A 23,796-nucleotide genomic window follows, 5' to 3' on the forward strand; every position below is an offset into this window, starting at 1 on the left:
CTTCACACCACAGATAGGTGAAAAAGTTCTTCATGTTTTGTTTTTTCCACATCTGGATTACTGCTCAGTGGTGTGGTCCAACACTTCAGCAATTAATGTGAAAAAATTACAAGTGATTCAGAATAAAGCTGCATGTGTGGCTCTCTCGTGTGGGTTTAGATCAAATGTTGCTAACATGCATGAACAACTCACATGGCTTAAAGTTAAAAATAGATTTGTGTATTCGCTGATGTTTTTTTTACATAACATTATAACAAACAAAACACCTTTTATTTTATACAGAAAACTATCCTCTAGTACTGCGACACATCATCATCCAACGAGGCGGGCAGTAGGAAGGAGTTTTATTTTACCTAAAGTGAAAACTACAAAGTACAATACAAAGTGATAGTAAAATCGTGATGAATTTTCCACGCTGATGACACTCTTTTCCATCGCATTCAATAAATAAACCAGATTATTCAATCCATGCTGCCACTTCTGTGCAAAGTGGTCTCATCCGGGACCCATTGCACCCAACATGAGAATCATACCCATAGATCAACGAGCCATGAAAGGCAAGGCAAGGCAAGGCAGCTTTATTTGTATAGCACATTTCAGCAACAAGGCAATTCAAAGTGCTTTACACAAAATCAGTTAAACAGATAAAACACAAGTAAAAACAGTTAAAAATCACAAGCATTAAAAACCGGTAAAACACATGAATAGACAGTTAAAAACAAAGAGAAACATAAAACACAAGAATAAAATTTACAGTGCAGCATAAGAAATTTAAAGAAATGATTAGTCATTTAAAGAAAGGCAGCATCAAATAGAAAGGTCTTCAGCCTTGATTTAAAAGAACTGAGAGTAGCAGCGGATCTACAGGTTTCTGGGAGTTTATTCCAGATATGAGGAGCATAGAAACTGAAAGCTGCTTCACCCTGTTTAGTTCTGACTCTGGGGACAGAAAGCAGACCTGTCCCAGATGACCTGAGAGGTCTGGGTGGTTCATAGTGTAGTAGCAGATCAGCAATATATTTTGGACCTAAACCGTTAAGTGATTTATAAACTAGCAAGAGTACTTTGAAATCAATTCTTTGAGACACAGGAAGCCAGTGTAAAGACTTCAGAACTGGAGTGATGTGATCCAGTCTCTTGGTCTTAGTGAGGACTCGAGCAGCAGCGTTCTGAATCAGCTGCAGCTGTCTGATTGATTTTTTAGGGAGACCTGTAAAGACCCCGTTACAGTAGTCAAGTCTACTGAAGATAAAGGCATGGACAAGTTTTTCCAAATCCTGTTGACACATAAGTCCTTTAACCCTTGATATATTCTTAAGGTGATAGTAGGCTGACTTTGTAATTGTCTTAATGTGGCTGTTAAAGTTCAGGTCTGAGTCCATGACTACACCAAGATTTCTGGCTTTGTCTGTTGTTTTTAACATTGTTGTTTGAAGCTGAGCGCAGACTTTTAATCGTTCCTCTCTTGCTCCAAAAACAACCACCTCAGTTTTTCCTTCATTTAATTTCAGAAAGTTCTGGCACATCCAGCCGTTAATTTGTTCGATGCACTTAGTCAGTTTTGTATTGGACTATAGTCCCCTGGCGATAAGGTTATGTAAATTTGTGTGTCGTCCGCATAACTATGGTAATTTATTTTGTTTTTCTCCATAATCTGAGCCAGTGGAAGCATGTAGATGTTAAACAGAAGAGGCCCCAGAATGGAGCCTTGCGGAACTCCGCACGTCATATTTGTACGCTCAGATGCATAATTACCTATAGACACAAAGTAATCCCTATTCTTTAGGTAGGATTCAAACCAGTTTAGTACTAAGCCAGAAAGGCCAACGCAGTTTTCCAATCGGTCTAGTAGTATGTCGTGGTCGACCGTGTCAAATGCAGCACTGAGATCAAGTAATACTAAGATTGAAATTTTGCCATTATCTGTGTTAAGGTGGATGTCATTAAAGACTTTGACAAGAGCCGTTTCAGTGCTGTGGTGTGGTCGGAAACCCGACTGAAAGGTATCAAAACTGTTGCTTAGTGACAAGAAATGGTTGAGTTGTTGAAAGACTACTTTTTCAATGATTTTACTTAAAAACGGAAGGTTTGATATTGGCCTATAGTTGCTCATTAGTGACTTGTCTAGGTTGTTCTTTTTAAAAGTGGCTTGATTACTGCAGTTTTCAGGGCCTGTGGAAAGATTCCTGAAAGAAGAGATGTGTTCACAATCTGTAGAAGATCAGAAGTCAAACAATTGGAAACATTTTTGAAAAGTCCCGTTGGTAGAACATCAAGGCAACAGGTCGAGGTTTTCAGATGTTGAATAACGTCCTCCAGGTTTGTATGGTTGATCGTGTGAAATTCTGTCATATTGGAACTATTTTTGCTTGAACACTGTGACAACACATATCCTGAACTTGATATGGAGGCACTGACTGTTTGTCTAATCTTTTGAATTTTGTCTTTGAAGAAGGAGGCAAAGTCATTGCAGGCCTTGGTAGATAAAAGTTCAGATGCTACTGGTACTGGAGGGTTTGTTAACCTATCAACAGTAGCAAACAAAGCACGTGAATTATTATTGTTTCTAGAGATAATATCAGAGAAAAAGGACCTTCTTGCATTCCTCAGTTCCAAATTATAAATGCGAAGTCTCTCTTTATAGGAGTTATAATGGACCAGGAGATTTGTTTTTCGCCACCTTCGTTCAGCTTTCCTACACTCTCTTTTTTCTGTTCTCACCAGTAGGACATTTCTCCATGGAGATCTTTTCTTACCAGAGACAACTTTGACCTTAGTGGGAGCAATGGCATCAATAACATTTGTAATTTTACAGTTGAAATTATCTACAAGCTCAGTGACTGAGAGCCCAGAGAGGGCTGGTGTGGAGGAGAAAAGCTGTATAAATGTGTCACTGGTGTTTTCAGTGATATACCGTTTTCTGATTATCTTTGTTTGGACACTTTTGGGCACAGAGATAGTGCCGTTAAAGAAACACAGGAATGATCTGAGAGAGCAACGTCAGTCACCACAACCTTGGAAATGTTCAGACCTTTGGAGACAATCAAGTCCAGAGTGTGCCCCTTATTGTGGGTGGGCTCCGTCACATGCTGAGTCAGTCCATGGTTCTCAAAAACACAACACAGCTCTTTGGTCCCCCTGTCCTGGGGGCTGTCAACATGAATGTTAAAATCACCCGCAATGATTACACAATCAAAGTTAATGCAGATAATAGACAGCAATTCAGTGAAGTCATCAATGAAGGTTGCAGAATATTTAGGTGGCCTGTAGATATTTAGAAACATCGCTTGAGGGGAAGATCTTAATTGAAGAGCAACATATTCAAAAGACAAAATTTCCATAACATATTTGCGTACAGTGGAATGAGTCATTAAACAAAATGGCGACTCCACCTCCTTTCTTATTCACTCTATTCTCACTCATAAAACTGAAGTTAGGGGGAGCTGACTCGATGAGAACAGCAGCGCTGTTGTTATGGTCTAACCAGGTTTCAGTTAAAAACATAAAATCTAGATTGTGCTTAGTAATAAAATCATTGATTAAAAATGATTTTCCTGCCAAAGACCTGACGTTTAGTAAGGCTAGTGTTAGTGTGTTTTCATTTTTTGGGACAGGCTGTAGCTGACGAGGAATGGATGCTAAATTTGCTAAGTTTGCAGTTAAGTGCTTATTCACCATTCTTTTCCTATTACCTATCACAACAGAAATTGAGGAAGAGTTGAATCCACAGGGCCCGGGCTTGTCTTGAAAAGAGTCATTAGTATCACTAGTCCTGCAGCCAAGGCCCGGCACATATCAGATAGTGCTTGCCAGATTTTGCACACAAGCGTCCTTATCAGTCTGGGGGGAAGGAATTTTCTGACATCCTGGTAGTGGTGCTTGGCGTTTTACTTTTGCCCGGGGTGAGCCATGGGGGTAGGAAGGGGTGCATAATTGATGGGGGAAATAAGGGAAAGGGTGTGTGGAGACATCAGTAGAGACAGCGATGAATCCTCAGAAGGTTCGGGGTTGGGAAGGTTTGAGGGGTGCTGGACGGGTGAAGAGGGGAGTGGAGGTTTCGTGTCTCTGCTCTCTGGTCTCCCATGGTCAAATCTTTGCACAGGCGGGGGCTGTGCTGGATCACTGCCGCACTTTGTTGTGTCTTCCTTTTGTTTTGTGACCTTGGCAGAGGGAGCAGATGTGTAGCGCAGAAAGTAAAGCAGATTAGAGGTGAACAGCTTTACTCCTGGCTTGTTAAGGGAAAGTCTATCTGCTTTAAAAAGATGTCTGCGCTCCCAGAAAATGTTTAAATTGTCAATGAACTTCAGAGAGTGGACGGTACATTCAGTTGAAAGCCATTTGTTTAGTCCAACAGTCGGCTGAATCTCTCATCTCCTCTTCTGACTGACGGTATAGGACCACTGATAAACACATTTGCGCTTAGGGGGGTGACTGTGTCAAGCAGTTCCCTAAAGTCCAGTTTCAGCAATTCAGACTGTTGCTTTACAACATCATTTGACCCTATATGCAGAATAATGTTCTTCACAGTTGGGTGTGCTGCCACGATATCTGGGATTTTTTGGGTCAAGTCAGACACCATGTCTTTGGGAAAACATAGTATTTTGGTGTTTTTACTGTTTTTTAAATCTTTTACAGCAGAGTCACCCACAATCAGGGTTTGAGGCCCAGTTGTTAGCTTTTTACTTTTTGAATTGCTCTCAGTCCTTACCCTGCTGTGTGGTGATGAGACGCAGTCCCGGTCATCAGATGACTGCCCAGCGTCCTGCAGCAGAGGAGCAAATCTGTTATCCAGTTGCACACCAGGTTGTTGGGGGGGCATTTTGTTGCTTATTTTCCCTTTTGCAGCTGTCCACGGCTGTGTCCTACTAGGTACAGGGGTTGAAGAGGCGCTCTGCCCAGATGATAGTGCAGGCCAGCCGGTCATATCACAAACCTCAGGGCGCTGTGCCCGGCCCGTTAGTCGTCCTCCCATTTCCCAGGAAAATGATTTACTCTTAGGCTTCGCACCAGACGAGTTCCAGGGAGGATCGCCACTTGTTGATTTATTACCAGTTCCACCCTCCTGTTTCTTTGTAGTCTTGTTGGTGCTAATTAGCCGTGTGTTAGCATACTTCTGTCCATTGTTATGGGTCCATGGTAAAGTGGTGTCATTTCCACAAGATCCGTTAACTTCCACGTTCACTTCTAGAAGGTGAACCTTGGTTTCCAGAAGTGCAATCTTCTGAAGGAGTTTGTAGTAGTCTTCTATGGAGAAAGGAGGCATCTTGCTGCTAATTAGCTTTAGCAACAATCACTGTAGGACAGGCTTGAGCTATTGTAGGCCACGCTCACGCAGAAAAATTTTAAAATATGGCAATAGCCTACTATGTCTACAAAAATGTATAGTCCAGTGTTTTGAAGTGTCCAAGAGCCGCTGCTCATAGTTTCTCAGAGGAAAAGCACGATTATCAGCAAAAATATGCAAGCAGAAGCAGGAGCAAGCAGCAAAGCGTCTGCACTGTAAGAAGCATATACAAGCACACAGAGAGTTCTAGCAATTTTCCATCAAGGAAATGTGGCTGTGATCTGTCAGTGAATAGAAAGGCAATGGTCAAGTAGTTTGTTTGGCATGTAGTGTTCTTTGGGTTCACTGCCAGATTGAGCTGTCTGATTATATTTTACAACAGACTACTTTTGACACAAACATTTTACAAACATGCAAACTTGTAAAAAACTTTAATTTTTCTATTAAACATGACAGCAGAATTGTAATGAACTTGCACATTTTGTAACTGTGATCAACTCAGATAAGCTTTCTAGCGAGAATCATACCACTCCATCCAGGACCTATCGCACCCTAAGCAAGAATCATAAACCTAGACCAATGAACCAGGAGAGTCATGTCCTGCTCGTTTGTTCTTAATATTTTTCCCAGGTTTTTCTGTTGCGTGCAGTTGAAGCAGGATATGAAAAATTGCCAACATGCTCTAATACAATTTTGCTTGCTCCTAATCAGGGTTAATTTAATGATAAACTGGATTTAAATTACAGATTAGGGTTGTAACAGCTCCTGCCATCAGGGCTCGAAGGGAGTTGAACCCGGGACCTCTTACACCCGAAGCGAGAATCATACCCCTAGACCAACGAGCCACATAAAAACATCATAATAGAAATTTTCCATCAAGTAAATGTGATCAGCCAGTGACTTGTAAGGCCATTGTTAAGTAGTTTGTTTGGCATGTAGTGTTTTTATGGCTCCACTGCCAGATTGAGCTTTCTGACTATAGTGGACGAAAGACTACTTTTGAAGCAAAACATTTTACCAACATTGGAACTTGAATTTTGGTAAAAAGGAAATGCAGCTTGGATTTGTCACTGACTTGAAAGACTATGGTCAAGTAGATTGGCATGGGGTCTTTTCATGGCTCCACTGCCCGATTCAGCTTTCCGATCTCATTTGACAACAGGAAACATTTGATACAAAATATTTTTTGTAGACACTGACTTGATTTTGTCAGTAAAAAGTGAAAGTAAAATCGGGGTAAGGGGGAATTTTCAAGCCCCACCTGCCCCCATCACCCCAACACAATGCTAATGAAATGAGCAACAAGCTTAAAATGCTTCCCCCTGTTTAGTTCTGACTCTGGGGACAGACGGCAGACCTGTCCCAGATGACCTGAGAGGTCTGGGGGGGGGGGGTCATAGTGTAGTAGCAGATCAGAAATGTATTTTGGCCCTAAACCGTTTAGTCATTTATAAACTAGCAAAAGTACTTTGAAATCAATACTTTGAGGTACAGGAAGCCAGTGTAAAGACTTCAGAACTGGAGTGATGTGATCCAGTCTCTTGGTCTTAGTGAGGACTCGAGCAGCAGCGTTCTGAATCAGCTGCAGCTGTCTGATTGATTTTTTAGGGAGACCTGTAAAGACCCCGTTACAGTAGTCAAGTCTACTGAAGATGAAAGCATGGACAGGTTTTTCCAAATCCTGTTGACACATAAGTCCTTTAACCCTTGATATATTCTTAAGGTGATAGTAGGCTGACTTTGTAATTGTCTTAATGTGGCTGTTAAAATTCAGGTCTGAGTCCATGACTACACCAAGATTTCTGGCTTTGTCTGTTGTTTTCAACATTATTGTTTGAAGCTGAGCGCAGACTTTTAATCGTTCCTCTTTTGCTCCAAAAACAACCACCTCAGTTTTTCCTTCATTTAATTTCAGAAAGTTCTGGCACATACAGCCGTTAATTTGTTCAATGCATTTAGTCAGTTTATGTATTGGACTATAGTCCCCTGGCGATAAGGTTATGTAAATTAGTGTGTCGTCCGCATAACTATGGTAACTTATTTTGTTTTCCATAATCTGAGCCAGTGGAAGCATGTTAAGAACCAGTATTAATGCAAAGAAAGGACTGGAGCATTTATTGTAGAGAATAAGTAGGCTGACACTGAAGTATTGAGACAACAGTGACTGAAAATCTAATTCAATCTACATATCGGTCTTCTTAAAGATCTAAATAGATTCTCTCACCTCAGAGTCATCTGGAGCACGTAACGATTAGCTTCTGTCCCTCTGAACCCTGAGTGACAATCACTCTGCAGTGAATGAGATGCAGTTTCCCCCCCCCCCCCCCCCCAGTCTAACCAAGACTATACTTTCAGGGATCATTTCTAGAGTTTCTGACTTGAGGAATGTGTTTTTTAAAGTGTTTGGTCTCACTGACCACGATGATGAGTCGTGATATTCCTTTCTGAGCGTGAAGCTGACAGAGAGTAATGATTCACTTCATATGCTCTCTGTCGGTGATGATTGTTCTTTGCTTCTTCATGGAGTGTTGAGGAAGGGAATATGATCAGAGTGGTAGTAGCTGATATGTGGAAAACTAACATGAGTACCTACTAAGCTTTCTAATTAACTGAAGTTAGTCAGTCTTGAAGTATGTTTAGTTCATGGTGGACAAAGTTACTTAAAAGGGTTAACACCTACTTTCTTGACTTTGTTATGCCTTATGTCCAGTGTAAAAATATAAACAGAGTTAAGCTGTTAATTCATTTTTATTTCTACCTTTGCTTTTACTACTTTGACATATCAAAAAGGTGCATTATTTGAAAGCCCATCGCTACACATCCATGTTCCACTCCCACAGGTGTTTCCACTTGACTAATCAGACTGTGTGGCCTTTACAGGCTCAGCTTGATTGACATGTATTAAAGGGGTGGAACGGTACACTGAAGTCCCGGTGGACAGGATGGCATGTTGTAACGAGGTTTGAGTACATACAGCAAATACTTGAAGCTAGGTAACTCTACGAGTGGATACGGGGCATTGAAGGTGATGTGGAAATCCTGATTGATTCAGTGATTTTTTGGCCCTGTTTGTATTTGGATCTAAAGGCTGGTTAAGTTTCTGTTTCCCTTTTACCGGCTCTGTCATGACAATACTGTGAAAAACAACAAAAGAAATCCATCGCTACCTTGTTAGCAAGACCTGATATCACGCTACACTTCCGCTGAGTCGGCAACTCGCTGACTGAAAGTTCCAAGGGAGGGGGGGGTTCAACTCACAGGCGCTAGGGGGGAGCGAGACGACCACATTTAACTCATTCCAATGACTCCGAAGCGGTTCTGTTGGGTAAATTAAGCTAAAAATAAATGCATAGTTGTATAAGTTCTAATGTTTATTTCTTGACTCCCAGGACATATGAGAAGTGTTTTAGAGGAGACTGGCTCAGCTCGTACTGCTCTGTGTGTGATATCAGTACATATCTGGAAGATTCATGTTCCCTTTAAGGTCCTACAACCATTTTTAACATTCAAGTGACCTCAGTGCAGCACAAATATTGTAATAGCCCAGTTTGTTCTGAAAGAAATGATGTTGATATCTTGACTGGAGACACCAGGGTTGATGTTTTACAAGCTTTTACAAACTTCCTGTGTAATACTAAGCAGTATGCTCTCTCTTTCAGACTATCACAACAAGCACTTGGAATGTACATGTTTTACAGTAAGTATTTGTACTGCAGTATAGTATATTGTTTTATGCTCCAGTATTTCATTTCAGAAACTTTGTAAAATTTCAACAGACAGGAAATAGACACTCTGCTGATACAAAGCACAGTAATTAGCAGAGGATGGTTTCGATCCATCAACCTCTGGGTTATGGGCCCAGCACGCTTCCGCTGCGCCACTCTGCTCTGGATTCTCTACCCAGGTCTGTGATTCACATTTTGATGGAAGTTGGCAACCAAGGTTCCAGCCGCTCTCGGGTTGTAAAGTTAAACATTTAGTAGACCTTGCAACTATCTTTTATGTGAGCTTCCTGATTACTCACACATTGATTATTCACATGTAACACTTGTGTTTTAAAAACAGGGCATTGTGAGTACAGATATAAACATCAGTAAGGAGTCTACCAACTTGCCTCGTATCATTTTAGTTTGGACACCCAGTGAGGCTTACTGCGATGGTTTGGACTGGGTCGACTAGGGTTTTCGGCTGCTCAAACATTTTGTCAGCCCAAACATATGGGCGTTCATGGAGACGTGGAAGAAAGTCACTAGGGTGGCAATGTGCTTGACAATGGCAATACATTGCGCAATATGTTAATGGCATCTTATTGACCTTGTACCCCAATATGGAATACAGGCTAAATCCTATGGTGGGAGTCAAGATCCACCAATGTTTCTGTCCACAATGTCCACCTGAATCCAGAAATGTCCCTGCCAGATGGGAAATAGACTGACAATTGGGTCAAAATTGTGCAATTATCTTCAAAATGTCCAACTGAGTCCACAACTATACCTGCCAGATGGGAAATAAACTGATAACTGTCTTCATGGTCTGAACGTGTCAAATATTGCCGGCCAACGCCCACATTGAATCCAGGTGTGTCCGTTTTGGTTCCTGATCCATGCTATGACCCCAAGAGTGCACAATTTACAATTGAAAGCTGTGGGGAAAGGGGGGTTTCAAAGTTAACAGACCATTCAACAAGCAATTCTGATGCACTATACTGGCCCACTCAGGATGAGCACTGCATACTGTGACTGCAGCAACACGAGTTCAAATTTCAGTGATACCTAATTTTTATGATGATTACGAGACTGAATACAAAGTGATCTGTTTAATGGGTAGCAGGGGGATTGGGTGGACATGATGATGGCATGCAAACAGAGGTAATCTCTGCAACAACAAGGTGCTGCTGGGATTTGAGCCCAGGATCTCCTGTTTACTAGACAGGCACTTTAACCAACTAAGCCACAGCACCTCCATTAGTAAGCGTAATGTTAAATCTTAATTTCTCTTTTACCTAGAATAAGCTAACCATACAGTTTACTGACTGGCAGTATTGGGAGTAACGTGTTACAAAAGTAACGCAAAAAAGTACTGTATTCCTTTGTATTACCAATTACATTTCAGTAATATTATACTTGTTTAAACAACAAGAAACACACCATTAAACTACAGCCAGGGAAGCTCAGTCCACCAGGTGGACCAGTCACCATTTGAACCAGACTGAGGTGGACGCTTCAGGGCCCAGCACTCTTCCAGATCGTTGAGAAGCTCTAGCAGCTGGGTGTGCTGCAATACAAAAATGAGAAATTGGTGACCAGGTCAAGATGCCTCGTGGGGGCGTCCCTAGGGAGATAGTCCAGGCACGTCCACCTGGGAGTAGGTCTTGGGTAAGACCCAGGACTAGGTGGAGGGATTATATCTCCAACCTGGCCTGGGGACGCCTCGAGATCACCCTGTCGTTCTGAAAAGGGAAGTTTGGGGTCCCCTGCTGGAGCTGCTTGACAAAGATGGATGAATGGTTGGAACCCTGTTCACTAGCTCATTGTAATCTTGCATGACAGACAAACCTGTAGGAGGCGCTGTAGCTTAGTGGTTAAAGCACCTGTCTTGTAAACAGGAGATCCTGGGTCCAAATCCCAGCAGTGCCTGATAATCAGTTAATACTTTTGTTATCAGCACTACAAAGAGTGTATATATTTGTTAATTATTTTTGCTATAGTGCTTAACTAGCATTATTTAATTTTGCCCAGTTGTGGCCTGTTGAGGGGCAATACATATCTGAAGGGAAATGGATTGGACCCAATTTTTAATGCTTTCAAAACCTTGTTTTGTTGGGGCTGAACGTGGCCCAGGTTTACACCATGACCCTGTGACATCACTGTCGGGTGGGGTTTCAGGTATGTGATGCTGACTGAAGTCAGAGGTGAAATAAACATGAACTTTACCAGCCAAGGCACTTTGGGCGCTGACTGCCTGATTTTAACGTCTTTGATGCTGCTGGAATGAAAATTAATATATTGATGATTTGATATTAGTTGACTAAATCGCGATATGCAACTGAAGGAAGATTCACCGGGTCGTCATGGATCTAAGAGGGAGCCAACTTGTAACGATCTGCACTACCAATAAACTGTAATTTCTCAAAATATCATCCTCCTCTAAATATGACTGAATTCTTATTTATTGTGTAATTAGAAATCGCTGTGAGCAGGGTTTGAACCTGCGCAGGCAGACCCCATTGGAATTCAAGTCCAACGCCTTAACCACTCGGCCATCACAGCAGTATAATGTAATCAGTTTTTACAGCGGAGAACCCCTGAGGCCTGACAGACTCCATTACAGTTGGTACCATCAATCAGACAAAGATAGAGCCTATCTCACAAGTACCTTGGGCAGTTCTGAATGACTGATGGGGATTCCCAAGCACTTCAGTTCCAAAGAATCATTCAAATCTTGAGGGTATTTCAGGTGTAATGTGGGTAGTTAATCCACCCCCTTTAGATGATCTGATTCATTTCCGAACCAGTCCAGATTGACATTTAACAAGTTATTGAATCACATGACAATGAGAAACATACATGTGTACAGACAAGGCTAGCAGCAACATTGCCACATCAGAAAATGTTTTGGTGTGCAAAGACCAAGAAAATGCCACGCAACAGAAATGCCATGCTCACACCACACAGGCAGTGTGCAGGAGGCCTTACCCCTGACTTCCACCAACTGCGGATCCACTCCGCTTCGTGTCTGCTCCGTGATCCGCAGTCCGTCAACACCCACCAGGTCCGGATTTGTCGCAGGTCATGACGGACCACTGAAGTCACATGGACCCACGGGATCTCGTGAATTCATGTATGATCACGCAATATAACAGGATGTAGTTTCTATAAACAGAACCACAAAACCTGATGAGCGAACTAGCTTTAATTTGCATTGCTCTGAATTTCATGCGTTTTCATGTATCTTCTTAAGTCTGTGTCGATGTAGTGTTTCTGTGTAAATGTAACATGCCCTTTACATTTGCTACCAGGGCTTAATGAGTGGCATGGGGATTGGGTAGACATGATGATGGGATGCAAACAGAGGTAATGACTGCAACGACAAGGTGCTGCAGGGATTTGAACACTGGATCTCCTGTTTACTAGACAGGTACTTTAACCAGCTAAGCCACAGCAAAAAAAAAACCAATCTCCATGCCATAAGTCCCCTCATCACAAAGATCATTAACCACTCCCTCCGGTCAGGCCATATTCCATCAACACTGAAAACCGCTGTTATCATGCCATTTCTTATGGAAAGCAAAGGAAAGCTTAAAACACAGTCCTAATTTAGTCCTCCTCAACAGTTAACATAGTGTTTGCTGTGGGGCGTGTCTGTTTGTTTTTATTTCTCTCATGTTAACAGTATTGACCAATGCGGTAGGCATTCTAACCTCAGCTGACACGGTCATGCCACGCAGCCAGTGTGCAGGAGCCCTAAGCTTCCAAGGTAAGACTAAAGGAATTCATGATAATAAAAACTTTATAATCTTCACACTAAAGTTGCAAAAACACCTCCAACAAAAGGCTTTTATTTGCTTTACATGGACACATATAATGTTATGGTACAAAACAACATCACATGTCACTTAAGTGCTCTAGAAAATCAGGCATTAACTTGGTTGCACTTGTTAAGTATCGGTAACCATGTGGAAACACTTCCTTAAGTGATAACCAGGCACTGCTGGGATTTGGACCCAGGATCTCCTGTTTACGAGACAGGGGCTTTAACCACTAAGCTACAGCGCCCCGTGGATTTAAGTCCGTCTTGCAAGAATACAATGAGCTAGTGAAAAGGGTTCCTTCTATTCATCCATCTTTGTCCAGCAGCTCCAGCAGGGGACCCCAAACTTCCCTTTGCCGAGCCACATAAACCAGCTCCGACTGGGGGATCCCGAGGCGTTCCCAGGCCAGGTTGGAGATGTACTTTCTCCACATAGTCCTTGGTCTTCCCCGAGGCCTCCTCCCAGCTGGATGTGCCTGGACCAGCTCTCTACGGAGCACCCCAGAAGGCATCCTTACCAGATGACCCAACAACCTCAGTTGTTTACACCGAGTACCTCCATAATGGCCATGCATCCGTGTTCATCCCCAGAGGTCCTGTGGCTTACTTGGTTAAAGTGCCTGTCTAGTCAGCAGAAGTTCCTGAGTTCAAATCCCAGCAGCACGTTGTTGTTGTTGCAGAGATTACCTGTACTTGTTTTTAAGTTGCCTGCTAATCAGATGTTGTTGTGGGCGGGGCATTAAGTCTGACTCAGTGGTGAGTGAAATGGAGCAGTTGACTGACACAGAACTGTAGTGGAGCCAAAGTAGCGCATTTATTAATTAATTTAAATAGTTAACAGGCAAATAGAACACCTTGTGGGCATGTTACCGGTGTTTCTGTGTAAATGTAACAAGCAATTTTCATTTGCTACCAGGGTACTTTCACAGGGATTGGGTAGACATGATGATGACACGCCAAAAGAGGTAATCTCGCCAACAACAAGGTGCTGCTGGGATTTGAACCCAGTATCTCCTGTTTACTAGACAGGCACTTTAACCAACTAAGCCACAGCACCTCCACGAGTAGCTACCCTGTTAAGTCTTAATTTGTCTTTTATCTTGTATAAGCTAAACATACAGTATACTGACAGTATTGTACTAATACTGGCAGTATTGGGAGTAACGGCTTAGCTCGCCTAGGCTTGGCAGATCAATCCTATCCAGTCAGTCTGCAGAAGAGGTATAAGTACCTGGCAGGTCTCTCCCTTCAGCAGTTTGAGAACGCCAGCCCACTCCTTTGCATTGGTGCTGATCATCCACATCTCACCCCCATAGAGCCAGTGAAGCTCGGTCCACCAGATGGACCAGTCACCATTTGAGCCAGACTGGGGGGGAACGTTTCAGGGCCCAGCACGGATCGTAGAGCAACAGCTACGGCCCAACAGTACTTTCTGATGTCCACTGTTCCTTCCAACATGGAGCTCTTCCAGATTGTTGAGAATCTCTAGCAGCTGGATGTGCTGCCACACAAAAATGAGAAAGTGGTAACCAAGACCAGGAGGCAGTAAGTCTGCTTGAAGAGAAGACTACGCGTGTGGAGGTGGACAGAATACTCCGCTATGCTGTAACAGTTTCCCTAACTCACCCGGCAAGGGAAAAGAACAACGCATACAAATTAAGGTTATGGGTGGATCTCTGATATCTATCGGCTATAATCTAGTCCTGCCTACGTTATTTACACAACCCCAGAACACCCTCAACCCCACAAACACCCTAATTGCCTCCAATTTAGCTCAATAAAAAAGCTAATACTATAAAAAGAAGACCATGGAATATAAGTGTAACTGCTTAACTGTTTAACTAATTAAACAGGATGCATCATCTTCGTCCCCATCCCTTTCTGGCTGCCATATTTGATAAGAATGGCCAAGCAACCAAAGGAGCGTATGTGAAGTAGGTAAGGGAATGTACTGTTGAAAGTCAGTGTCCAAATGTGTGCTGATGACTGTGTAACCCTTGCAAGCGACTTATCTTATCAACCCCCCCCCCCCCCCCAAGCTACACCACCACAACAAACAGCAAAAAAGAAGAAAAAAAAAAATATCCCCAATATCAAACCTACACCTCCAGTGGAGACTGCGACCTGAACGCAGCACCTTGGACCACTCAGCCATCCTGACTGAATATTCCAACGCGTAGTAGGATCTCTCACAGAAATAATAATATGGTAAGTCAACTATGGCCTATGATCCGATGGCCTGACACCATCAGTAATACCAACCTCCGGGAAAGGACGTGCCAACTCCCTGCCGAAGAAGAAATCAGGAAGAGGAGATGGGGCTGGATAGGGCATACCCTACGAAAACCACCAACCAGCATCACTAGGCAGGCGTTGCGGTGGAACCCACAAGGCAAACGGGAGAGAGGTCGGCCAAGAAACACCTGGCGACGCGACCTTGAGGCTGACACCACCAAGATGGGCTACACCTGGAACCAGTTAGAGAAAATGGCCCAGGACAGAGGACTCTGGAGAGCTGTTGTTGTTGTTGTTGGCGGCCCATACCCTGGTAGGGGTGACGGGCAGTAAGTAAGTAAGTAAGTCAACTATGTCATGATATAGTAGGTTCTCAGTCATCCAGGTTATAGTTATCAAAGGAAGGTTTCCCTATTGTCAGCCCAAATATTTGGGTGTTTATGGGGACATGGAAGAAAGTCACCAGTGTGGAAATGTGCTTGACAAAAGCAATACATTGCACGGGATGTGAAGGCGCTGTGTTCAGGTCGCAGTCTCCACTGGGGGCTAGGATTCAAATCCCACTTCTTACATGAATTGTTTCCCTCTAGAACTAATTTCAGAGACATGGTATTGGGAAGCTTGAATTCAGCTATTCTCTACATTATAGTGGACATTAATTTGCGCAAAGATACTGAATTGCAAGTACAGCCGCACCTTTTGTGAGCATCTGCATTATCAACCCATGTAAAGTTACCATGTGTACACAGTAGACCTATCTACTGCTGTATTCATTGTTTGTGGCATAAGCTTTAAAACCTATTCTTGACTTTTCTTATTCCACATCCTGTGTGAACGCTTAGCTCACTAAATGACTTAAATGCCTTCAATAGCATAAGTGTTGATATTATGAAAGACGCTGCCTGGCAAACCAATGTTGCCTTTCAGAACAGTGGTTCCATGGTGTAATGGTAAGCACTCTGGACTTTGAATCCAGTGATCTGAGTTAAAGTCTAGGTGGAACCTGGTTTTAAGCCAGAGTACTGGTGAAATAAAAAAAATCAACCTCTACACTGTCTGGAGGGAACCCTTTTTGTAAACAGGAGATCCTGGGTCCAAATCCCAGCAGTGCCTGGTTCTCACTTAATGAGGTGCATGCATATGATTTGTGGTTCTTAACAGGTGCAACAAAGTTACCAGCTGCCTTATTTTCCAGAGCATAAAAGGGGCATGTGATGTTGTCTTATAACATTATATGTGGCTGAAAACAGTCTATACCAGTGGAGTGGAATGCTGGCTTTAATAGGTGCAGGTGGGCTGCACGCTGTTAGGTCAGCCATTTTGGGAATCACTGGTTTAGACTTCCACCGATGACACTCATCAAATGTGCAGGTGATGACGGATGGCCTCGCGCCTTCTCACCCATCTTACTCCGGACACCCATCTCACCCCGGACACAACCTGTTCCAGCTTCTTCCCTCTGGCAGGCGCTACAGAGCACTTTACGCCAAAACCAACAGAGTCAGGACAAATTTCTTACCACAAGCCATCACTCTGATGAAATATTTGCACCGCTCTTCTATGGCTTCTGAATGAGAGTAAGTTTGCTGTTTTGTTTGTGAGTAGTACTCAAGGGGGTGATGTGGCTTAGCTGGTTAAAGTGCCTGTCTAGTAAACAGGAGATCCAGGGTTCAAATCCCTGCTGCACCTTGTTGTTGCAGTCATTATCTCTGTTTGCATCCCGTCATCATGTCTACCCAATCCCCATGCTACTCATTAAGCCCTGGTAGCAAATGAAAAAGGCATGTTACATTTACACAGAAACACTACATCAACACAGGCTTAAGATACATGAAAACACATTAAATTCAGAGCAATGCAAGTTTAAGCTAGTTCATTCATCAGGTTTTGTGGTTCTGTTTATAGAAACTACATCCTGTTATGTTGCCTGATCATACATGAATTCACGAGATCCCGTGGGTCCATGTGACTTCAGTGGTCCGTCATGGCCTGCAACAAATCCGGACCTGGTGGGTGTTGACGGACTGCGGATTACGGAGCAGACACGAAGCGGAGTGGATCCGCAGTTGGTGGAAGTCAGGGGTAAGGCCTCCTGCACACTGCCTGTGTGGTGTGAGCATGGCATTTCTGTTGCGTGGCATTTTCTTGGTCTTTGCACACCAGAAACTTTTCTGATGCGGCAATGTTGCTGCTAGCCTTGTCTGTACACATATATGTTTCTCATTGACGTGTGATTCAATAACTTGTTAAATGTCAATCTGGATTGGTTCAGAAATGAATCAGATCATCTAAAGGGGGTGGATTAACTACCCACATTACACCTGAAATACCCTCAAGATTTGAATGATCCTTTGGAACTGAAATGCTTGGGAATCCCCATCAGTCATTCAGAACTGCCCAAGGTACTTGTGAGATAGACGCTTATTCTGATTGATGGTACTAACTGTAATGGAGTCTGTCAGGCCTCAGGGGTTTTACAGCTGTGATGGCCGAGTGGTTAAGGCGTTGGACTTGAAATCCAATGGGGTCTCCCTGCGCAGGTTCAAACCCTGCTCACAGCGATTTCTAACCACAGAATAAATAAGAATACAGTTAAGCACTATAGCAAGAACAAATTTATACACTCTTTGTAGTGCATATAACATAAGACCTAATAGGTAATCAGGCACTGCAGGGAATTTTGGACCCAGGATCTCCTGACAAGCACTTTAACCACTGAGCTACAGCGCCCTTTCTACAGGTTTACCTGTCATGCAAGAATACAATGAGCTAGTAAACAGGGTTCCAGCCATCCAGCCATCCTGTCAAGCAGCTCCAGCAGGGGACTCCAAACTTCCCTTTTCCGAGCAACTGGGGGATCCTAAGGCATTCCCAGCTGGACTTTCCTGGACCACCTCCCTAGGGAGATCTCGTGTGTCCTCGTGACTTCAGCTGTCAGCCGCAGCCGCTGCGCACCAAATCCGGACCTGGTGGGTGTTGACGCGTGAGCATGGCATTTCTGTTGCATGGCGTTTTCTTGGTCTTTGCACACCAGAAGCGTGTCTGACTAATCAAGAAGTAGTATACTTCATGTTAAACATATTTTCCCAGCACACCCTCTGTTTGCCCAAGCACTCTTTACCTAATATCCAATAATACAATACACAAATCCATCAATCTTTATTTTAAAAAGAATGCAATCCCATTGTTAGTACACGTGAGTGTCACTAGTCTAAAGCCTCCTGTCCACTATCTTGTCGGGATCATTTGGATGCAGCCTTGGCCCTTCACCAGGCGAGGTCCCTGTTACTGAAGCTTCTAGTAATGAACCCATTTTCAAACCAATTCCTCTAAGTGGTTCAGTGCTTCACCAAAGCTTCATCTGCCCTTCACTATCAGCACCTAGTCTCTTGACTTTGTAATGCCTTATGTCTACTGTAAAAATGTAAGTTGAGTTGAGCCATAATTCATTTTTATTTATACCTTTGCTTTTCCCACTGTGACATGTCAAAATGTCAAAAGGTGCATTGTTTGAAAGCCCATCTCTACACATCCATGTTCCCCTCCCACAGGTGGTTTCACCCCTGCTAGTTGTCCCTTAAATTTACAGTTTATTTTTGTTATTTATTTAATTGGTGTTTTTCTGTATTTAAAGAATACAGAAAATATCTATAAAGTTAACAGGAAAATGTATGTAAAGTTACAGATTCTTTTTTTACAGTGTGTCAAGTCCTGACCATTCCCTGACCGGGAATTGAACCCGGGCCGTGGCGGTGAGAACGCCGAATCCTAGCCACTAGACCATCAGGGAGTCGCATTTATCAAATTTATTTTTGTAGATGTGAGTTTCCTTTTCACTTACTGGAATGACTCATATTGTTTTAGGCGAGGAATGGCTCCTGGCTAGAGCTTCAGAAGGCAGGACATGACAGATTACACATCTGTCACATAGTCAGTTTGTAGTCTTAAATACCAAGTCTCTTGCTGTTCCTTGACTAGTTGCCCCCCCTGCTTTGCATCGCTCCAGGTAAGTAGAAAGCAATCTGTTATGCACCTTTGCCTTTCACTAAAATGTCAACATTTGGACCTGAATCCAACAATAACATTACTCGACTTTCACATACATTGGTTTTCAGGTAAAACATGTTGGTCAGGGGTTTAGTTACTGTTTCAAAAATGAAAAGAATAGTTATTGAGATAGAGGCAGATGAAGTGTTTACAACCCATCAATGATGACAAAAGGATACATCCGCTGTCGGGGGTCTGATTTAAAGGAAACGGTACTCTTTAAAAGTGTTGGGGTTAGCTTTAAACTAATGAGGAAGAATTTGACAAATCTAATTCACACAAAACAAAGTCCAAGAACTTACTCTTTGAAACAATCTGTTATGCACCTTTGCATTGCTAAAATTTGATACCATTGACTATTATATCCTATCACAGAGACTGGAACATTTAATTGGCATTAAAGGAACTGCTCTAAGCTGGTTTAAGTCTTATTTATCAGATCGATCTCAGTTTGTTCACGTTAACGATGAATCCTCCATGCACGCCAAAGTTAGTCATGGAGTCCCACAAGGATCTGTGCTCGATCCAATTCTGTTCACTTTATATATGCTTCCTTTAGGCAATATTATTAGGAAACACTCCACAAACTTTCATTGTTATACATGTTATGTTAGATAAAATTCAAATTTGCCTTCAGGATGTTAAAATCTGGATGACCTGTAATTTTCTAATGTTAAACTCAGATTAAATTGAAGTTATTGTTCTGGGGCCCAAGCACCTCCGTGACGCATTATCCAAAGAGATTGTTGCTCTGGATGGCATGACCCTGGCCTTCACCCTGGCCTTCAGCACCACTGTGAGGAATCTTGGAGTTATCTTTGATCAGGACAAGTTGTTTAATTCTCACATTTAGCAAATTTCAAGGACTGCCTTTTTTCACCTACGTAATATTGCAAAAATAAATATTTGTATAAAGATTACATATCGTCACCTTCCTAAAATAATCGCCCAAGTCATTTTTTCACGTTTTTCAGAAAACACAAAAAACTGAACCAAATACTGAACATATTTTGACTTAGGCAGTTATACTAAAGGCGTAGAATCACATGACCTGTTCAACTGAGAATGTAGGAAATTTTACCAGAGGTGGCCAGCCCCAAGAGGAGATGATATAGGCAAGAAAATACTTTTTGTCAAAAAATGACTTAGGCGATTATTTTAGGAAGTTGACGATATTATGCTCCAGTTTTGTGGGTGTTACGACAGGTATCAGCACTGTAGTTTCCATTATAAACTTGACATGCCATTAAGTTTACTCTTCAGCAGCTAGAGACATTTCACTCAAGACACTTGCAGCAACAGATGCTTGGCCAAACATCAACAAGCTGGAAATATAATTAATGCTGATACAAAGCTTAGAAATTAGCAGAGGATGGTTTTGATCCATCGACCTCTGGGTTATGGGCCCAGTACGCTTCCGCTGCGCCACTCTGCTCTGTTGTGACAAATAAGGGGTAGGAAAATTTTGGGAGTCACATTTTGAGGGACAGTGGCAACAAAAGGGTTACGGGTTGCAAAGTTAAACATTTGGTAGACCTTGCAACTATCATTTATATGAGCTTCCTGCTTACCTCAAAGAGTCTTGAAGGAGTCTACTGAAGCAATAATGAACAAATACCTTGTTAAAAAATGTTATCAACACCCTTCACTCTTTGCAATGTTTCTCTGACATTTTTTATTTTAGAAAATTGTAACCAGCATTAAGTGAGTAGTTTTAGGTCTGTGTGAATGTGGGCCAAGCATTTAACTCGGCTGAACTTGTGAACATCTCTTTGGCATATTCACAGTCTGATCAAGTCCAGGTGCTGGAAAATCTGTGATTCACGTTTTGAGGGAATGGGATCTGCATGTGCTGTCTTACCAGAAGGTTTCTGGATGTCCAAATGGCATCTTTGATGGCGGCCAGGAACCACTGATTTGCAAAGTTACATGCTGGTATCTGTTTCTTTGGAGTACATAGGTCTTACATACATTTATTAAGATTAAAGACCAAATTGTTAGTTTTTACGAAATTTTCCCAACCATTGAAAGTGTTTTCATAGCCTCGTTGGCACAGTAGGCAGCGCGTCAGTCTCATAATCTGAAGGTCATGAGTTTAACCCTCACACGGGGCAAACACAACTGATGCTGAAAATACAGTGACTTTCACATGGTTGAATACTGGCACAAGCACATGAATGGAAGTTGTGATTCTGTGGTTATTTCTGAGATTAAGACAACAAAAGGCATTCTTTAAGGGTGGTAGCAAACCATTGACTCATCACAGTATAAAAAACCGCAGATGTTCCTTCATTAACAATGTTGTGTTATCTCATAGACAGGAAGCCACCCGTCTCCATTAACGTATTTCGTAGCATTTATTTTCAGTCTTAGTTACAAAATTTGCAGTGAACGTTGTATTGTCCAGCAGAAAGGCAACAGATGTGTTACTTTTTGACTATGATTTATACCATAGCAGTGCAAGTATTTTGCCCAGGTTTGATTTCCAGCCACCACAGTTGCATTTACAGGTTTTGAAGCCATATACAACATTTACATTACATGTTTTACCCAGGTTTATTCTTTTATTCAGTGAGATTTCATCCCAAAAGGATTCATAAAGATAAGTCTAAGTCTATCTCAGAAAAAAGTCAAAATCTGAAAATCGTCAGTGGATGTAGCTCAGTGGTAGAGCTCATGCTTTACATGTATGAGGACCTGGCATCTCCAGCAGGTATTATGGTGGAGTCTTTAAAAGAGCTGCAAACGATATTACCTCCTGTGGTAATCTGGTGGACAGCACAAGAAGGACTTTAAACGTACATGTTTTTATGAAAGAGCTGAAGATTTGAATGGTTTAAATAACGCAGAAGTGAAAGAGCCAAAAAACATAGAATGAAAAGAACTAAATAGAACAGCCTTCCCACAATGAAATGTGTTTGAGTACAGTAGCTCAGGAGTTCTCAACCTGGGGGTCTGGACCCCCAAGAAGGTCGCACTTACACTCACCAGCCACTTTATTAGGTACCCCATGCTAGTAACGGGTTGGACCCCCTTTTGCCTTCAGAACTGCCTCAATTCTTCGTGGCATAGATTCAACAAGGTGCTGGAAGCATTCCTCAGGGAGTTTGGTCCATATTGACATGATGGCATCACACAGTTGCCGCAGATTTGTCGGCTGCACATCCATGATGCGAATCTCCCGTTCCACCACATCCCAAAGATGCTCTATTGGATTGAGATCTGGTGACTGTGGAGGCCATTTGAGTACAGCCAACTCATTGTCATGTTCAAGAAACCAGTCTGTGATGATTCCAGCTTTATGACATGGCGCATTATCCTGCTGAAAGTAGCCATCAGAAGTTGGGTACATTATGGTCATAAAGGGATGGACATGGTCAGCAACAATACTCAGGTAGGCTGTGGCGTTGCAACAATGCTCAATTGGTACCAAGGGGCCCAAAGAGTGCCAAGAAAATATTCCCCACACCATGACACCACCACCACCACCAACCTGAACAGTTGATACAAGGCAGGATGGATCCATGCTTTCATGTTGTAGACGCCAAATTCTGACCCTACCATCCGACTGTCGCAGCAGAAATCGAGACTCATCAGACCAGGCAACGTTTTTCCAATCTTCTATTGTCCAATTTCGATGAGCTTGTGCAAATTGTAGTCTCAGTTTTCTGTTCTTAGCTGAAAGGAGTGGCACCCAATGTGGTCTTCTGCTGCTGTAGCCCATCTGCCTCAAAGTTCGACGTACTGTGCGTTCAGAGATGCTCTTCTGCCCACCTTGGTTGTAACGGGTGGTTATTTGAGTCACTGTTGCCCTTCTATCAGCTCGAACCAGTCTGGCCATTCTCCTGACCTCTGGCATCAACAAGGCATTTCCGCCCACAGAACTGCCGCTCACTAGATGTTTTTTCTTTTTCGGACCATTCTCTGTAAACCCTAGAGATGGTTGTGCGTGAAAATCCCAGTAGATTAGCAGTTTCTGAAATACTCTGACCAGCCCTTCTGGCACCAACAATCATGCCACGTTCAAAGTCACTCAAATCACCTTTCTTCCCCATACTGATGCTCGGTTTGAACTGCAGGAGATTCTCTTGACCATGTCTACATGCCTAAATGCACTGAGTTGCCGCCATGTGATTGGCTGCTTAGAAATTAAGTGTTAACGAGCAGTTGGACAGGTGTACCTAATAAAGTGGCCGGTGATTTTTAGGGGAATAGTCAGGTAAAGTTAGGAAAAAAAGAAAAAGACACATTTTAGACTGGGGAATGGTTTTTACGTTATCAAGTTTGGTTACCTGGAACAGAGCAAAGGGTCTAAAGGTGGGTCGAGAACACAAAAAGGGAAAGACAATTGAACCGTTTTAAAATAAAGTAGCAGTAGTCTGGACAAGTTGGGCCTCAATGAAGAGTCCTTTTGCAGACTGGTTGCATCTCCATTTAGCAGCCATGTGTCTTACACATGGCGAGCATTACAGCTATTGCAGCAGGAGCCACTGTTGGCATGTAAGTGACAGCCAGACTCCAGCATGCACCTCTACTTCCCAATTCAGTTATGCTTTGGACTCACACATAACCAAGAGAGGCATTAACAGCTAACTAAATATTGAGAATATTTCATCATGTGTTTTAATCACAGAGTTGAAATTTAACCTTCCAACTGCAAAATCTACATAAATGTGTATTTCTAGTCTGGGTAGTTGAAT

At 42.6% G+C, this 23,796-nt stretch overlaps 7 non-coding genes across 7 annotated transcripts; 3 read left to right on the forward strand and 4 right to left on the reverse strand.

Annotated features, from left to right (window-relative positions):
* Positions 1–7,623: 7,623 nt before the first annotated feature.
* Positions 7,624–7,840, forward strand: LOC116685339 (small nucleolar RNA U3). The gene has a single exon (XR_004330941.1). It is a non-coding gene; the product is annotated as a small nucleolar RNA U3 (small nucleolar RNA).
* Positions 7,841–10,170: 2,330 nt separating this feature from the next.
* On the reverse strand, positions 10,171–10,244 carry trnat-agu (transfer RNA threonine (anticodon AGU)). The gene has a single exon. It is a non-coding gene; the product is annotated as a tRNA-Thr (tRNA).
* A 603-nt stretch (positions 10,245–10,847) lies between these two features.
* Positions 10,848–10,920, forward strand: trnat-ugu (transfer RNA threonine (anticodon UGU)). The gene has a single exon. It is a non-coding gene; the product is annotated as a tRNA-Thr (tRNA).
* A 551-nt stretch (positions 10,921–11,471) lies between these two features.
* On the reverse strand, positions 11,472–11,553 carry trnas-uga (transfer RNA serine (anticodon UGA)). Its single transcript has one exon. It is a non-coding gene; the product is annotated as a tRNA-Ser (tRNA).
* A 1,433-nt stretch (positions 11,554–12,986) lies between these two features.
* On the reverse strand, positions 12,987–13,059 carry trnat-cgu (transfer RNA threonine (anticodon CGU)). The gene has a single exon. It is a non-coding gene; the product is annotated as a tRNA-Thr (tRNA).
* Positions 13,060–13,797: 738 nt separating this feature from the next.
* trnat-agu (transfer RNA threonine (anticodon AGU)) lies at positions 13,798–13,871 on the reverse strand. Its single transcript has one exon. It is a non-coding gene; the product is annotated as a tRNA-Thr (tRNA).
* A 3,657-nt stretch (positions 13,872–17,528) lies between these two features.
* On the forward strand, positions 17,529–17,610 carry trnas-uga (transfer RNA serine (anticodon UGA)). Its single transcript has one exon. It is a non-coding gene; the product is annotated as a tRNA-Ser (tRNA).
* Positions 17,611–23,796: the final 6,186 nt, after the last annotated feature.

Source organism: Etheostoma spectabile, unplaced genomic scaffold, assembly GCF_008692095.1.
Source record: "Etheostoma spectabile isolate EspeVRDwgs_2016 unplaced genomic scaffold, UIUC_Espe_1.0 scaffold00569780, whole genome shotgun sequence".
NCBI lineage: Eukaryota > Metazoa > Chordata > Actinopteri > Perciformes > Percidae > Etheostoma > Etheostoma spectabile.